The sequence below is a fragment of the Varroa destructor genome, unplaced genomic scaffold, assembly GCF_002443255.2.
Source record: "Varroa destructor unplaced genomic scaffold, Vdes_3.0 BEIS01000005.1, whole genome shotgun sequence".
In the NCBI taxonomy this organism is placed as follows: Eukaryota; Metazoa; Arthropoda; class Arachnida; order Mesostigmata; family Varroidae; genus Varroa; species Varroa destructor.
Window position 1 is genome coordinate 29,561,189 of NW_019211458.1, and position 12,992 is coordinate 29,574,180.

The window sequence follows — 12,992 nt, forward strand, 5'->3', positions numbered from 1 at the left end:
GGCATTCCGTCAGACTGATGGCTCCCAGCCCGAAATGAAGTGTCCCTATGCCTGGATTCAAACCAAAACGTGTCTCTAAGATCAGCAAATAAATACGTCACCCATGTGGGGGATCGTCAGAGAAAGCTGGACAGAAGCTGCTTGTAAAGGGACTGAAAGCGGGGGAAGCTCTAAACAACGAACTGGCGCATAGTCACTACATATTTTGTACTATATTAATATATGAAGACACAAATAGGTCGTTACGGCAATAGTCTTTGCAGCTTATGGGCAAAATTTGCTATTGTATAAAGTTACAAGGTAGAGGATCAAGCCCCTTCTACTGGCTGAAAATTTGCTAACAAAACTATAATGCCACTATTGTACTGCGTAACATTATGTTTTGAAAAAAATCTTGACATCGGTTGAGAGTTGAAGTGTCAGAGTGCCATAAATAATAATTAACTAATTAATATGTTAGTTCGGTAGGTTAACGACAGTAGATATTCCTCGTTAAACTTGTCATTTGTTCACTAACCTGCCGTTAATAACGCTGACTATGAGATATCTCCTATGTACGAATACATAAGCAGACAGAGGAATGTTCGATGCCCTCTTATTTTGCCACTGCTGCCCCTCTATTTTTATATCGCACTGTGTCTGACAAACGACACTAACTTATGACAAACCAGCTGTAAATAAATGTTATTTATTCACCATTAAATCCCCGGTTACAGCCGGTTTTTTTGTTCTTTGTTTTCGTTTTTTTCCTTTTCTCCGACGATCGCACGGCTTTGTTAACGGACGCGGCCGACTCTTCTCTTCCGCCATGTTCTCCTTCCACCGCCGCCAGCGCCGCGTCAAGTGAAACGTTGTCACGGACGCCGAGCGGTCTGCGATTAAGCCTGCACATAGTGCGTAGTAACCCGTAAATTGGCGCCTTGAACACAAGTGCGGACAGAGGAGCTGCTTGCACAGGGCCGGAAAATACCAACATATCAGCGATGCCCCACGCTGTTTCGCCGCCATTTGAATGCTAGGGGGCTGCTGCCGTTGTTGTTTCTGCTGCTGGCACGATGCCACAAATGATAGCCTCAAAGCTGATAAGAGGCGACGCGGTCGCCGTTGCTAAATATTCAACCATCTTGTAAGGCAATTCTGCTCACTAGCAAAAGTCGGTAGGGTTCAACTCTCAAGGATTACCGTTTACCGGCTTCGGGGGTTCAACGGCGCCTTCTCTTAACGGTCACGTCGATGCCGTTACACTGCTGTGGTCGCTGCTGGCGATACATTAGTATAGCACTGTCTATTGCAGTGCTATTATCTTGTAGAGATTGCGGTTATCTCACAGACGGCGGGTGACACCACACGAACGAACAACGATTAACGGGTTACGACTTAAAGGTTTGACGCGGGGGATCGCGTGGGCGTCTCACAAGGAATCTAAAAGGTGATGGGGGGGGGGGGTCAACGAGACCTGGCTTAAACTTGATGTTTGTAAAGTCGGCGATACCGGAGTTCCCATTAGGAGGCAATAGTAGTGTGATTGAGCCGGGGAAACGTATCCTATATGCTACTGCAGTTGCTGGCTTCGCCGGATTCTAAGCTAGATGTCTCGGCCAATCAGCTGACTAGTTCCAATCGTGACAGAGCTAAGTAATAGCACTGAGCCGGTGCGGTAGCATTGAATAGGCTTTCCGCGGCGGTGGCACGAGTTACCTTTGCTTAGTTCGGCAGATAGGCCAGCCAGCACAGTTGGATCGAGCGCTGTCAGAGATGATAGACTGTTAGACCATGAGAATTAACGAGTAATACTTGCGCTCTTACTGCTGTTGCTGCCATCATCAGAACCAATGAAGCAAATAAGTCGCTGTTGTAACTGTTTAACGGTTGCGTCTGTGTCGGAAGAGTCGCGGGGGGAGGTCAGCCTCCATCGGATGCGACTCGTGTCGTAGCTGAGTCGTTTTGCTTGCGGAGTAATGACGGAAAGGGTACGATACGACGCTGCGTCCGTTTGTATGGTGACTAGCCCCAGAGCACATAATAGGCGTCGATTATCTCTCTTTGTGTAAGTACTCCGTATTCAGAGAGCCGTCAGAACGAAATCGAAGCCGCTGGAAACGTGTGTTGCTGTGTTTTGCATAGTTTCTACCTGGGTTCATGCAATGAACGAGTAAAACAAGTACATTGCCCTTGTAGTTTTTGAATGTACAATGCTGCATCAAAGGACAATTCTCCTACAGTAAGCACGCTGATTCGCTTAGAGGGGAGTATAGGCGCTAATGTAACGCCGGTCACATACGGATCCTTTGCTTCTCCTAGGCGTTTAAGTAGGAGTTGACAAAAGCACTCGCCTATAATCCTTTTTTAAGATATTTACATAACACACTTTCGCTACTTGGTCTAGCCAATTAACTCGGCATTTCAGATCACGTCGTGGTCCTTTTAGACAGCTGCCGTTTCTTTACTGTATAGCAATGGCTTTTCGGCAACCTTCTTTTGGAATATTATTTTTTTTTTAGCGTTAGCCTTGTCTAACCTAATACGCTTGTCTGGCCGACTGATTTATACGATGCGAGCGAAGGCAATAACGATTTGAATGTTGCTATCGCATATATGATTGTTACGTACTAGCGCCTTCTTGCACGGCCAGACACGCACACAGATACAGACAAGATTTTTTCGCGGTTCTTATCAGTATTTCAGTCCAATCTACTTCGCCTGAATTCCGGTCGGTCCACGGGTCAACAGAATTGAAATTCAGGGGGAAGTCGACCGGCCCCCACAAGCGGATTGTTGATTCCTAACTTTTCGGTAACCACCAAGGCTGAAATATTCATCCTATATATATATATATATATATATATATATATATATATGTGGATAAACAGGTGTATTTATGTAACAGTTTGTGAACAGCCCTATGCAATGCACGGAGCAAATAGGAACGCGCTGTAGAAATAAAAAACTGTTAGATTTCCAGGCAAACGCATGCGCGCTCCTGACATTATCCTGACACCGGCATTTTACACTGTATATGCGCTTGAACAATACATTCATTCACATGCATACACAGAGACCCTGTAATAAAAGGACACAGAAACGGTTGGAACCCAGATCCGATCCTGTCGATACGCTTACACGGACAGATTAAGATTATGCTTCTATATTCAATACATATGTACGTGTGAAGATGCTGAGCTGTAACACTTGCCGGTGTAAAATTTGCAGCAAATAGAACATTTATTTTATTAATCAAATTTGCTAGTGATATAAACGGATATTAACGTATTAACCGAAAAGTAAGACTTCTACTCTTACAATTTACTTAGACATTTCGGAGGTTCTGCGATTTGTTTACATTTTTTTTTCAAAGAGTCGCAAAAAATTATTGCCGCCTGCGTAATTACATGTGCTGAGATTTCGGGTAGTGCCAACTGGAGTCTGGACCGGGGTCTGAAGTAGTGCTTGACATTGGTACTGCACGTAAGACCCGAAAAACTAGAGACTTGGAAAAACAGACAGCGGAAGAACTCGGACATTTGCCTAGTTTTCGCGTCTTTTTTCTCTCTGTGGACGTGCCTAGAATTTCAGCGTTCCTAAGGACCAACCATCTGCGGCGGCCGGGTCATCATCGGCAGCTAGTATGATGCTCTCTAGTTGTGAGTATCATGAACCCAATAACCTTTGATAGTCAGCCTCGTCCCTAACCTGAGCGCAGCTTTAAAATGCTCCGCAAGGCCGACATAAAGGTATTGTCCTCGTTCTTACGGAAAATCGCGCTTCGTTTCTCGTAGGTCTTTTTTCAAGCGACCTTTTTCGTTCGTTCCGTTGGACTCATTGGCTCCTGCACGCTGCACAGTACTTCAATGAAATTTTAACAACGGTGGCGGGGGTGGCAGCAGGAGCTTACTCGATGGCATCACAGGTTATTATCTATGTCGAGCACATTATCCCGGTAAAGGGAGGAACAACGGCAACTGAAGATAGCAAAAGAAGCGATGGCAGCAAAAACATTGGGTCTTTCCCCTTGATGTTGTACTATTCAACTGTCGTCCTACCTTAAATGATCAGCTCTGTTCTGCCTTATCTAAACCAACAGGCCCCGAGCTACGTAGAGGACAAAGCACTCGCATCGCGCAGGGCGAACCGGTTCCCGATGATCCACTTGTTGCCCCCAGATGAACTCGAAGATGACTCGCCTCAATTCTGTTAGACCACGCAGTCGAGCGCTGATGTGGCCCTAGGATCTATCCTTGGGGGCAAAAATACAGCGGCGGCGGCGGCTTATGATCAGCCAAGTCGAGCAACAGAAAGATCCACTCCGCGGTGTTCGCTGTGGCGATATCGATACGAAGCAGCTGTCAGAACAAATATAAACTGTCTCTTTAAGTTTTATCAGTGATATTTGCACATTTTCCTAATAGAGATGTAAATATTGAATAGATCAGATTAGGTGTCGCCGGCGTAGTTATACTCGGCAGAAAAATTGACCCTAAAAAGCTCGTTTCATGCCAATAATGAACATTATAAAAAAGCGTGTTAACCTACAATTAGGCTTATTGTGTTATATGCCAATAACGGTGCCCTAGTGGAGAGAGCCTGACTGTTCTTCGACCGTTCCTGCTTATTTATCGAAGATTTTCTGCATGAGAGCGGAAACATATCTACTTGGTTTGCCCTTAGTATTCCCAAACAGGAACACAAACGCTAAACACCTATTTCATAATCGTACATATTGGGAGAATGAACACATTTACCGTTAAGGGCGTAACAGTTAGTTTTGCCACAATGGCCTTCTTGTCACAATAGCTGCATATTTAGAGCACCTTTTGATTTCGCTTAACAGCTATCGTCAACCGGATAACAATAGCTGCCACGCACCGGATCAACAGAAACCGCTCATCCTTCCATGTATCGAACAGGCCGTATGAAATACTGTAACAAAAAGGTTGCAACATGTAGCTCCCGCCGGGTAACGCTTGTCATTATGTATTAGTAGATAAAGGACCGTGGCCGCGCTCCGTAAATTCCTTCTGGTCGATGCCCAGTCGATGACGGCTGTCGAATGTACAGTTGAACGACTCAAAGCTATAACTCTGGTTGCCAAAAATGGGCTTTATGAGAATGCATAATAATAGCAGGGAAAGACTGGCAATGGAATGAAGATCTCGTCGTACATCTATTGCGCGAAACCCGCCGAGAGTCTGCGGCCGCACCCTAGTGGAGAAGTCGAAAAGGTTAATGAGTGGCTCCTCACTATACATTTCTTCCCTGATCTTCCGCACTCTGGATATGAAAGAGCTCGGAATGGAAGTATTCTTCTAGCACTTGCTGTTGTGGCAGTGACTACTGCTCTGCTCATGCTGTGGGATTTGCAAAGAAGCAGTGGTGACTCATACGCTTTATTGTTCGTTACATGGAATATCAACGAATGATGTACACTTGGACCTGATAACGGCAATTTATGAACGGGCAAGCATTTTTCTACCCGAAATAATTCATGGGGCACAATAAGAACAGGGGCGGGCAAATATAATAGATCGGATCACTTCAATCTGAATAGTTTACTTCTATTTGTGGCCTTCAGGCCTATCCAGCTCGAGTGGTACCTCGTGTTGACTGAAGTTAGAACAATGACGGAGCTCGGGCGAATTCTAAGTGTGTCGATATCACCCCTTTTCTGGAGGCAGAAGGGAAGACCCGACTACGAAAGGAACTAGTCAATGGTGTCGACTGTGATAATTGCTGGTTACGGTTATTTTATTTGAGCAGCAATCGTCAGCGGTGCTAGTTATAATGGTGCTCTCAAACTCTACGGACAACAAGAGGCGTTTCCCACGCTGAAATTGATAGTAAAGGACTTTTAGAGACGATGTATACAGCGGGTCTCGTTCGGTCAACATTTAGTCAGCGAGACAGACTTCGGTCAGTGAAGGTGTTTCAAAGCGGTGCGTACCCACTGATATTAACGATTCAGACCCGAGCTGAAATGCCTATTTTGACAAAGTGCTCCCCCTTGGCCAAGTATAGCCGTCGTATAGAATGGATAGGTGCTTTTCTTTGCTAACAACTGCCTAGCTAATAACTGCTAGCAAAAAAAAAAACGAAACAAAATAGGTATGTCCTAAAGTATACTACTTGGTAAGAGAAACGCCAGTTTGATCCATACGTAGTACGAACTTACGGTATCTTTTTGCGGGGTGGCATACTAACAGCGCAATATCTCTGAAAAGTGTTATTGCAGCTAAGTGAAGACGTTTTAATCTTGGTTAAAACTTCCCACAAATGGATTGGATTCTCTCGTGGTTCATGGTATGACCATATATCGATTGGGTTTCGATCGTAGAAGAATTGCTTAATCTTCAGTTCCGTTATCAGTATTCGCCGTTGCCAGTTATTAGAGATCCAGTCACTCCAAAATAACGCCGGGTGCATTTTCATTCTCATTTCAGCAATGAACTTCTGCTATCCCGCTTTCTGTTCCTAGAATTCGCAATGTTTTTTTTCGTTTCCTTGTCACCCGCTGAAAAGCCGCGTGACATTTGGGGATCACGTCTCTTTCGCGCCGTACTGTTTGCCACACTTTATAGATCAACGCAAGCGGGGGTGGGTTGGCACGCTTGCCTTCACGTTTCCCTTCATCTTTGTATGTTACCCAAATACGCGCTAAGTGATCACTATCCCTCGTTTTTCTGACGCACAGAATAAAACAGAATATTTATTTTATATTTGTAGAAGCATTTGTGTGCTTTCGATTCTCTTTTTAATGTGTCTTCCAATGCCTTTTGAGGCGCAGACGCACCTGTCGCTAGCATGCTTTATCGACCTTCGGAACTTCACCAACAAACGATTTACGTGGACGCTGCCAATCAAAAAGCGGCACTGATATGAAGTTTTTCAGCTAAAATCAGGGGTAAGGTCGTCTAACGATAGAATCACGCAGCCGAGACACTCACCAAATAACAGAGTGCTTGCTATTATTACAATGGCAAAATGTCATTTACGTTTGAATTTGTGAGTACAATTCTCTCTTGAAAATAAAGCTGACAAAAACAGCGGGTCTGGCTGTGCTTAAATTTACCGAAGGGTGCCAGTCGTTACAGCTTGCAACAACATCTATGCGGGCACCTAACCCTCAAGACGGATCGTGGATTATCATAGAAAAACCTGCAAGTTAATGAGATCGAATCATCAGCGGTATATGACAGGCTGAGGAAAGGCTAACTTGCTATATGCATGTAAGGTCTATAAAGCATTAGTGTAATTTTTCGATATTTTGTTGGCGGTAGTTCACTCAGCGTGAAATCGAAGTTGACAGAAGGAAAGCCAATTTTCCTTATGGCCTTATGCTATTTGCCGCTCTTCACCACTGCTTTATTTGCTCGATGAAGTAGAACTATTGTACGATTACGACTCCATGGCATTATCATTTTTGTCCTAACGCCGGCGTCCTTCATTCTTCATAATTCCGCCTTTTAGAGGTCTGCCGTTCTCGCTTGCACCTCTCTCTGTACAGCTTCTCGCAGCTTTTCTGTTCGCGGAACGGGTCAATTTTCTGATGTCTCTCTCTCTCTCTCTCTCTCTCTCTCTCTCTCTCTCTCTCGATTCATTTTTAATGCACGCGCGGCACTCGTACCGCTTCGGCGAGTTGGGAAATTTTGAGCTGTGTGAGTGAGATATCGGGCCTAGTAAATAGAAGGGGTAAAACAATTCACTACCCCGCCGGAAAACACAGAGCCCGGAAAATTCGAACGACACGAGAAATGATGAAAAATTTAATGGAGTGATAGAGTCAAGCCGATGAAGACATGTCGTATAGCGTATGATGTTTCTTTTTATCACACCACGTCGCGCAGTGCTTCATGTTTTCGATAGTCTGTGGGCGCTGAGAGACAGTATCGCCTTAAAACCTTTGAGAGCGGCTAATGATATAAATCACTTCGACTGCTGCAGATTACTTTTACAATGTACGTTTGAGCTGCGCAGACATTTCCTCAGTCTGCTCTATGTTTCTTCCTCCTACCACATCATGCATTACGTTAGCGTGTTTCTGAAGCATGTGCATAATACGTCATGGCTCACAAACAGTCGAAGAACTAATGGCTGTCAGTGGCCCAGCAACTAAAACCCCAAACGACAAGACCCCATTGAACGTGCCATCGTCTGCGTTACTACAATCGTATTTTATTGGAATATGCTACGGATAATAAACACTAGTGCTGTATCATGTTAATATCACAGTTAAAGTTCCAAAGTCTGAATTTTTCGTGCACTGCTACCTTCAGCACGCCTTGTCCAGCAATCTACTATTATATAGGTTCCTGTGGTACTGATTTGGGCTAACTGCTCTGTTATATACTTCCGGCTAGAATAGTCCGTTAAATCCTGACAGCTTCATGGAGTGAGCGAGCTTCATCGTTAGCATGCTTTAGTTTGCTATAACCATTTAAGTCTTCCGTTTCTCCATCCTTTCAACTTCATCTTAATCTTCTTTTTAGTGTTCTTTTCTTTGTCAATAAGTGATAATAGTAAGGCAGTATTGCGCTACCGAAGCTTTCCGCGGTCACCTATACATACATTCACTCTCCTTTCCTAACCAAACAGGCCCGTCCATTCCTCGTTCTAAACCTGATCATCAACCGGGTTGGTCCACGTCCTTTTCAGACCTTTTCCCAACACATCTCGCTTGAACATACGCTCGAACTCTTCCGATGGGATTTCGCTAGACCAAGGTATCACACCTTCTGCCCTACCTCGCTTGAGATTTTGCCCGATTTTTTTCCTTTTCTCCCGTCGGGTAAGTTACTCATCTACGCGGGCTGGGAGTTCGACTCGGCTCTTGTATTGATCCTCCTCCGATTCCCCTTTCGAACGAGCTTGCTGAATAGCGGTAGCGGCAAGCAATCTGCCACTAATGCAACGGGAGGAGCTCTCGGACGCCTTCGCTTGAAGAAGGTAACGACGACATCAAGCAGCTTCTTTATTCATTCCTCGGCTTTCTGCCCAGCTCATTCCGCTCCAGACGTCCTTTCCTGCTGCCTTCTAATTATCCCGTTTTCCTGTTCTACAGAGCCAATGCCCCGCCGCTCCGTAATATCGTCTATGTAAAGGCAGGTCTAAGGACGAGCCATGAAGGGACGTAGGAAGTTTGCTGGGTAAACACGATTTCACCGCAAAGAACGACGGATCGGTCGCGAAAGAAAAAAGGGAGAGAGATGAAGAGAAAATAGAAGGGCAAACTGAGCGCACGGGTCTCGTGGCTTCTAGTAGCTGAAGTGCTGTCGTATTACCACAGCGGAAGGTTTGCAGCTTCCGTTGCAATTCAAAGAAAGTCGAAGATATACTTCTATCGAGGACCCATTGTATGAGACAGACGCTCTCAAACTTCGGCTTCAAATGTTTGTAAGGATTGCACTCTGTATCTGCTCAGGATGTGGTGAGTGTCACTCTGTTGCGGTGGGCGGGGTGGTTCTAGTTTGCTAAAAACCGGTACCCGTTGTAGAGGACGCTTGGATCGTGTGGCGTTAGGCGTAAAAAAAATTTTTAGAGTGAGAGCCAATAACAGCATCGGAATTGTCGTTATCGTCCGTGCCATGCTTTTTTTTCGTTTCATTCTATGACAAATTAATCTAAAAGAGATGTAGTCATCAATAAAAAAGAGTCGGCCACTATTTTGTTTGCCTCGCCTTGCCTTAAACGAATAAGTAGGTTAAATAGATGAATCTAAACGTTGACGCCAAATCTCAAACAATGTTTGTCTCCAGCCGACACGAGTTTTTAACATAAATTACAATTTTTTTTTTGTTTTTGAGCATAGCCGCCACTATTATGTGTATTTTATTACCAGATACGTTTAGCAGTAAAAGTTTGAATTCTTTTACAGCAAACAAAAACGAAAGACGTGGTTTGTTAACTATATCTCCTGCTTATCAACCGCATTTGACCTGCAGCAACGATAATGAGCCTCACAAAGTTATATTATCATACGGTTTAATTCGCATTCATATGTTATGTGACATTTACCGTACACATCGAGAGGTGACTACGCTAGACGCTAGCGTCAACTTAGGGTTAATCAGCTTTCCCCAGTTCGTTTACAGTTTCCGGCCTTGCTTTTAGATTAACGCTCTTCAACGCCATCTTCTTAAACACATACATGCCGACATACAATCTCATCGAGTGTCATCTCCCGCGTCTCTTAAGCAATGCGACAGCCTTTTAGGGAACAAGCACCTACCAGGTAACGGCATTTTTCAGATAGAAGAACCACCAAATCGCCGTTCTTATATATCCATGAGAGTTACTTACCGCTACGAACAACGACTACTATTAACGTAACGACTATTAAAACCATATACTGTGTCTGTGTATGAGCGCTAACGCGTTCACCGTTATATGGGGCTAAACCGGGGGTTCAGCCAGTGAACGACGCAGGCCGTCAGCAATTCCAGCTTCGTGAAGTCTTGTTCCAGACTACGACTGTTGCCACGATGCTGAGCGACGTTGCGGCCAGTGCACCCGCTGATGGTTCTGCTTTTGCCATGCCGTGTTGTTGCCGTTGGTAACGTTAGCGGCCCTGCTGAAGAAGAATGAACGAGGTGCAATGTTTTCAGATTTGCCCCCGCGTTGAACCGACGGGACCGATGGTTTTGGCCACGGCCCTCTGCCGCTGTTGTTGTCGGCAGCCGACGTCACTAGTACTACTGACGCTGCAGGACCGGAAAGGCCGGAACGTCGCAGCTCGGCGGGATGCCTCGCGCCATGGTGTTCGAAATTAACCGAATCGCCAGTATAATCAACATCAGCGTCATTATCAACTATTATCTTTACTTGTATCGAAGTCGTCGCAAAAGGAGGCAAGATCGCTGTTAGTAACATCACATGCGGGCAACTGGATGGCAGTCGAACTTTGAGATAGATTATTGTACATGTAGGCTAAAAGGCTGACAGCGAATGATAGTAATAATTACAGCTGTATAGATAAGCGGTAACAATACGGATATCAGAGCGATAACACGAAGGCGCAACATACTCATCGGATGATAGTAACAAATAATGAAATGTTGCAGGAGCCAAAGCTTTGATCTGTATCATTCGAAGTAGTAATTCAATTTCAAGTTAAAGCTTCTACAGGAGGTCACAAAACAAATGGATTTCATTTTACTGAGGTTCAGCTAATTAGATGTTAAGTTCATTCAAAGAGGGCTCACATATGTTTGTAACTCTTTACTGATATTATGCTTGATGAAGTTATTTCTGATCGTCTGGAAGTTCTTACGTGCTTGCATGCTTTCAATGTCAAGTAGTGATAAGTGGCAGGACAAAAAAACGTTACGTAACACTCGTTCTTGTGCCCGCTTAAGAATGAAGACTATTTAGAACGTATCGATGTCAAGTCTTTCTCAATCATATTCACTTGCGTGCGGATTTGGCCAGTTTTTCCATATGAGACTCTACCTACCCTCGTTCATTTCGTGAACGCCTCGCCACCTAGCACACCTATGACAACAGCTAAGTAGTAGTCGACTGTATACGATGAAAGTATGGTCTTACTCTTCGGGGTTTATTTGAGCATCGTTTAGCCAGACGGACGCTAACAGGTAGATGTGAATGTACAAACAATATTCGTCTCGTATAGTAAATGCCGCCGGTATATTGCCTCTCGTCGTAATACCTCCCTTCGGTGCTGCGGTCTCCCCCCCGCGGTAACTCCAGCCATATCAAAGGAACCACTAGTAGAAATCGCGAAGCATTGCAACTGACTAGAATTAGTCCGATGGCTCACTTGCGAACGGTCAATTTCATTAATTCATTTTTATCTCATTAATTAATGTATCCAAATACGCCATCGCCTCATCACGAGCGAGCGAACCCTCTCCTACCCCGTTTCCTAAATATTTAGTGGGCAGAGTAAAGGAGCAAACATGCTCGGGGCTGACTTGCCCTCCAGCGGTTCTTAGAGGGCATTGTGTTCATTCAAACACTACGAGATTATATTGTACTTAAGGGAAAACGAGTATAGAGTATTTTTTAAATGCATCTATCTGTAACGTTTTTGCCTATTATTATTAATGTGTGAGCGGGTACCCGCAATCACCTCTTCAATATGGCATCGAAGACCTGCCCCCATCAAGAAATGTAGCCAGAGAGGGTCTTGCGTGGTTTCTTCAACAGGACTAAGAAACGATACGGTAATTATATTCCATAGTATCCAATTGCGAATGCTGAAATATGAGCCAGCAATGGCCGCATGTTATCATGGCAATGTGCTAAAGCGATTACGTAGCAGCTACCCAGACCACGTCGCCTAAAGGTCTGTGAATATTTAGAAGAAGGCCAACTTATTCCTACAGTACGACTCCAGCAAATCAGAGAATGTAGATGGTGGCATAATAACGCAAGCAACTAGCACAACTGTTGCAGGTGCACTTGCCCTCGATATCGGAATGGGGTACACTCTATTCGCTATGTATATATATCGATATTGGGGCAAGAGATGCCAGCTGATCAAAATGGCGGGACAATTACAAAATAGCGTTTTCAAGTTTTTCCATGTTTCTTGCAACACGACAGGTTAACATACACAGGATCCTGTCCAGCCAGAGATCCAGTCCTGCCAAATCAGCGTACTGGTCTGATCAAGCGCAGCTCCACAGGGAAGCGGCGCGAGGGGGTATGACGACAAAAAACAACAACATAATAACAGCATCGTCGCCGTAGTCAACACAGTCGTATCACCATTGTAAGTTAACGGCATCGGCGCGTAATTTGCTACTACCGCTGCTGATCTGTTGCTGCTGTCGTAGTTTCCTAGCGTCGCTGCTACCGCAACCGTTGCGGGGCTGAATCACAAGGGCGGCCATTGCATGGCGGCGCGCGCCACCTTGGCTCTGTTCATCCACACTAGTGGGGCGACCGGTCGTTGTTGGCCGCTGGAAGCTGAGAGGGGGGTTCAAGACAGGGGATCAGGGCAACCCTTACAGAGTTGCAGCCGCCACTGTCACTACAAC

General features: G+C 45.0%; 1 protein-coding gene across 2 annotated transcripts in view; it reads right to left on the reverse strand.

Annotated features, from left to right (window-relative positions):
- The window catches only part of Mef2 (myocyte enhancer factor 2), a 111,091-nt gene that overhangs the window by 49,344 nt on the left and 48,755 nt on the right, over positions 1-12,992 (reverse strand). The window lies entirely within an intron of this gene.